Here is a 6,000-nt window from a genome sequence, read left to right on the forward strand (position 1 = left end):
CTGGTCATGGCCCCTTTCCAGCATGGCCCTTGACATCTGCCCATAGGTATCGTAATTCCTACAGCTGGAGCGCAGCTGTGACTGCACAGCTTCCTCACTCCAAACACTGATGAGGTCCAGCAACTCGCCATTGCTCCATGCTGGGGCTCGTTTGGAGCGTGGAGGCATGGTCACCTGGAAAGATTCACTGATTGCTCAGCAGGTGTGGAGTGCAAACAGGAAGGGGATTTTTAAAATTCCTGGGGCATTCAAAGGGTGGGTCAGCTGAGGCCAGGGCAGTAGAGTGCGAACTGATGAGCAGAGTGGCTGAACAGGCATTCTGGGATACCTCCGAATACCTCTGGAGGCCAGTTACAGCGCTTTTGGTGGCCACACTAGTGGAGCAGCGCTGCATCACCAGCACTGCAATCGTTATACCCCAGGCAGAGCAGGAGTACAGCCAGTGCTGCAGCCAGGGAGATGCAGCTCTGGATGTGCTTTGCAAGTGTGGACGGTGAGTAAGTTGCAGCACTGTAAACCCACCACCAGCGCTGCAACTCTCCAGTGTAGCCAAGCCCTAAGCTTTGCTCCGCCCGGACAAAGAATTCTGACCATGGTGGAACCCATGATGGATGAATCCACCCCCCTATTTTAATAGACTTATTGGTATTTAATTAATGCTTTCTCCACTGCATAAATACTTCGGCAAAAGTCCTGAGCTTATTTAAAAATCCCCTTGGCAATGACACTCTTTTCCTAGGAAAGCAAGTTAAATGTTCAAAGAACAATAAATTCCTGTTGTCCAAAGGACAGAAACGGTATGTAATAAACTAGAGAACTGATGATGCAGATGAGAGAGATGTAACTACACATGACCACATGATGGCAGTACAATACACAAAATGGGCCATGAACTGGATTACCATTGTCAGTAATAGGGGTTGTATATAACTACAGCCTATGCCTATAAAGGTTTGAGGGAGAAAGGGAAAGAGGCCTCTAATTCAGCCAAAGCTTCACTCTCCTCATAGCCAGTGGGAGGTTGATTAATAACACGCTTAATAGAGCCTGCTGAGACCAGCCCTGAGTTCAGCTATACAACTTATTTTTATACTGAGAACACAGTACAGTATTGAAAGAATGAAAAAGAAAGAGAAAGAGAACTAAAGAACAAAAGAACACAAAAGAGAAAGAGAACAAAAGAGAAAGCGAAAGAGAATGAAAAAAAAGTAAAACCAAAAAAGAAATTAGAGAAAAGAGAGAAAAACACTTTATAGAGGGGAATTGTGTGTAGGAGAGATGAAGGGAAAGCTTTAGAGAGAGCAAACAAGAGAGTTGATTAAGCAGAGTGATTCTGCAACATTCAGGAAGAACCTCATTCCACAAGGGCAGTAAAATGAAAGGAGAACCACAAAAGCAGTACAAATGCTAGTAAGAATTCCTGCTAACTAGTTTCAGTGAGGGGAAATGGAAGGATAAGATTACAAGGGAGAGGTAAGGGCACAGTAGTGGGAGAGCAGGTAAAGAGCAGTCCTTGCTTTTAGTCACACCTCAGCCTGTGAGACATCTGAAGAGAGCAAGTATAAGGACAGACATAAGTTCCTCTTTGAGCATCCTCTGCATATGACCACAGATGGGATGCGCCAGTCAGGTGCAGCTTAAATGGTGGAACTAACTAGCAATGCCTGCTGGAGCAATCACACATGCCTCCTGCCTCTCTCCTTGCCATTCATGAATATTCTGAGGGTGAGGCTATAAGAGGGTCTCTAATTCTATGGAATATCTGCTGTGTAGTATCTGCAAGATCCACCTGTCTGAGGTGTAGCAAGTCGCTGACCCACTGCTGCAGCGCCTCCAGCTGGTTACACCAGGAAGTAGCTCAGTTCCAGCCTCAGAGCACCTCCTGCTGGCTGGTGTCTTCCTACTGGTGCCTGCTTCCTGCTCTCCACCACTTACAGTACTTCTGGCCCTGTGTCCCTCCTGGACCATGGTGCCCCTTTCCTCAGGGAGCTGCCCCACAGCAGTGCCCCCACACTCTGGGTCTCCCTTCCCTGGGGAACCCCAATCCCCTAAACCCAACTCACCTCAGTGACCCACTCTCAGTCCTCACCTAGTCCCTTCATTCAGAGGCAAACTGCAGTCTGAAGTGGCCACTCATCATCGGCAAGGGGGTTTGGACCTGCTGCCTTTTCAGCCCCAGCTGCCTCCCTGCAGCCCTAGTACCTCCCCTGGCCTTTAGCAAGGTCTCAGCCTGGGGACTTACCAGGCCAGAGCTCCTCAGCTCAGCCTGCCTTTCCCCTGCCCTGCTCTGCCTCAGGTATCCTGCTTACTCTCTCAGGCAACCTGGGTCCTCTCAGCTCCTCAGCTGGAGCAAGAGTTTCTCACTGCCTCAGCCTGCCCTTTTATCAGGATCAGCTGGATCCTAGTTAGATGTGGCCACATCTGTGGCTGTTTACCCAACCAGCCTCCCTTGAATGCTTTTAACCCTTTCCTAAGCAGAGCAGGGTGACCGCCCTGCTACAGAGGTTATTACTTCCCAATTGTCGCAGAAATGGCACAGGTGGTATCCACAGAGGTCTTCAGGTCTGTAAAAGGGGGCACGGCACTACAGTCACTTCACTTCTTTCCTACCATATCCAGCTGATGGTTTAGGAACTGTCCCAATCTTTGGCCCAAGTCCTTCTCTTCACTGTCTTCTAAGACTATATACACACTTCACGGCAGTGCATTGAGTACATACATGCCCCCCAGCACATGTATACATTGCAATGTAGATTTTGAGGCAGTGCTTAAGTAAGTAAAGACATACCAGAACCTCATACCCTACCTGCAGTTTCAAGCCTTGAGAAGGATGCAGATCCATATGATGGATCTCAGCAATTACTGTTACAGGCTGTTGATGGACCAAATCGGAACCAGTGCTCAGATCTGAAGGTATGATATCCTCCTTCATGGAGTGGAAGCCCTCCTTATCCTTGGTCTTAGTTCTGATGGTTTGGAATCTGACAGGACCACAGAATGCCTTTCGGCTCTCATATCAGAGTTCTTTCTGCTCACCAGTTCCTTAACCAGTCTCAGTCAGGATCTGATGAACGTCTCTTTTGTGAGTTGGCTCTGGGCACAGAAACTCATGCTATCAGGGAGCTTCTACTTGTAGGCTGACGGCTTTGTATCCTTCTTTGGAACCTTCTTTAAGCTCAGAACTGCAGCAGATAAGTTCTGCAGAGACTTCTGTTGCTTCTTACTCCTGGTGTATTAGGGGCTGAAGAAGGTCTGTGAAGTCTCTCAGATTCTAGTGAAGGATTGGATCTGGCTGGCTTAGTTGCCAGTGCCTCCTGGAGCAGTATAGCCTGTAATCTGTTCTGCTGCTTCTTATGTGCTCTCCAAGTAAAAGTGGAGCATATGGAGCGTGTCCCTCTCCTAGGCAGATAGATCTTTTAAATCCTGTCATCTGGATCTTCAGATCCACAATCCCAAAATCGAAGATCAGCACAATCTAAAAACTATGTACACTAAATTATGTTTAAAAACTCATCTAAAACTAATCTTCTGGTCAGGTCAGAATTGAAAACCTGCTACCACTATGACCATAAGCAGTACAACCTGTACTGGTCAACGCTGAGTGCTGGGCAGCGGTTAATTAACCCAGAAACCTAAGGAAGCGCCAATGTCTTTGGGCTGATGAGCTCCTGAGGAGGATAGTGGAACCCTTGATGGAGGAAATGCCATCAAAAGGCAGATGAGCAAATTCACTCAGTGTTTTTGCCAATGACGTCCATGCAGGACAGATTAGGTCCTTCAGCTTTGGCTGATAACCAATCTAGTGGAGCCCCGAAGGGCAGGAGATGGAAGATCTCTGCTGCTCTGGCAACTCCTGCAGTGTAGCTGGTACCAAATGTATCAACTCCCGGTCTTCTTTTGGTCCAAACCAGTGAAGTCAAGAGGGACGCTGACACATGGGAAAGCAGCACCTCCATATCAACTGCCTAGGCTAAACACAGAAGGTGGCAGTTACGGGTTATAAGCTGTCACTTGATTGGCATAGAGGAGGGTGCCATGGGTTACCTTAGATGGTGGGAGAAATCACTGCATTCTGTTGGTCAGCCATTGCCTGCCACAAAGCCATGCAGCCCCAGGACAGTTAAATGCTGACCTGCCACAGTCTGCCTGCCCCATGGGGTGTGTGGGGCTAGATCAAAAGTTGAATGGCAGACGGAAACCTTGCACCTGGCAAAAATAAGAAACCAAGAACTTTCTGGCTTGGCAGCTGGAATGTCAGGACCACATGTCCAGGATTGACAGACGATGACGACCTACAATACACAAGCAGCATATGGAAGTCAGCTTTGACAGACTGTGAGCTCTACAAACTTAATGTTAACATGCAGCACTTCAGGAAACAAGACTTGCAGATGCTGGTTCTGTCCAACAGGCCAATTACACCTTCTTTTGGCAAGGTAAAAGCAGAGAAGAAAATTGTCTGCACGGTTTTGGTTTTGCTGTGAGAAATAAGTGGGTAAACCTCCTAGAAACACTCATTGGGAAGTGAGAGCGTATCATCTCATTTAAACTCCAGACGACCACCAGCTCTGTGAACATCATTAGTGCCTATGCACCAACACTCAAATCTAGCCCTGAGGAGAAGGATACATTCTATAGCTCTTTGCATCAAGTCGTCAAAAGAATATCATCAACTGAGCAACTTTTTCTCCTTGGTGACTTTAATGCAAGAGTCGGTGCAGACAACAAGACATTTTGGCATTGGCAAGATGAATGAAAATGGCCAAGGACTTCTTGAATTCTGCATCCAAAACCAAATGTGCGTTACCAATTCATATTTTACAGGAAATTATCGCCACAAAGTGTCATGATGACATCCACAATCAGGCCACTGGCACCAATTAGACCTTATTATCATTAGGAGGAAAGACCTTAGTGCAGAACACTTGCACGTTCCACAGTGCTGATTGTGACACTGACCATTCCTTGATTGATAGCAAAGTGAAGATTATAGCCAAGAAACTACTTAGAGCAAAACCCAGGAGAAAGCCCAAAATTATTGCTATTAACACCAAAAACCAGAGGAAATGCCAGGAGCTTGTGCAGGCTTTTGAATAAGCAGCTATTTGTATAACTGCATCTGTAATCTGGGTCTTGATTGTTGACATAAGGGACAGCAGATGATGCCTTGCAAGACCCTGAAAAGGAAAGACTCCACTCACCACCTATGGGAGAGGAAGAGAAAACCACTGCTCCAAGGAAAGCCATCCCACCTCACAATCCTTCAGCCTGTTCCCCTCTCCATTGTCCTCTGTGCTTTTTGCTCAGGCTCCTCTCTCTCCTACAAGCAAACAATTTGCCCTACCTTCAAAACTTCCCTTACATCCTAATCTGCTTCTCTGATTTTGGGAGGAAAATATCTGATGCCTGCATGACCCTGAAAATGACCATCATCTCTCTCCCCTCCCATGTCTCCAGAAGCCTTGGGCATGCTGTCTGCTCATGTTGCCTTGGCTTCTCAACCAATTCTCTCTCTGATTCCCTCTAACCTGGTTTTCACCTCTACATTTCACCAACTTGCCCTTTCTGGCTAAGTCAAAGGGCACTTTTGTCTTGTTATTTTATTTGATTTTCCTGCTGCTTTCAACACTGATAATCTCTCCCCCCCTTACATTTCTCTCTCCTTTCTGGGCATCTATGACTGTGTTCTCTCCTTGGTTCTCCCTCCTATCTCGCTCATTGCTCTCATTTGATAGGTCCTGATCCTCCCCGCCTTTTTCTGTTTGTCTTTCAGGGGGCTTGTTTTTCTTCCTTTGTTCTGTACACACCCAGGAGCCCATTCCCCCACTTCCCAAGTTTTTACTATCAACTCTATGCCAGTGACATCCAGATCCACTGGAGTAGAATGCAAAGCCCATCCACCGCCTGTTATTTCTACTGTGGATATTCCAGTTTAAGGGTTTAATTGGAAAAAAATTCTGATCATCTTTCCCCCATCCAATTAGCCAGAAGCAATATTCC

Source organism: Gopherus flavomarginatus, chromosome 1 (genome assembly GCF_025201925.1).
Source record: "Gopherus flavomarginatus isolate rGopFla2 chromosome 1, rGopFla2.mat.asm, whole genome shotgun sequence".
NCBI classification, from domain to species: domain Eukaryota; kingdom Metazoa; phylum Chordata; order Testudines; family Testudinidae; genus Gopherus; species Gopherus flavomarginatus.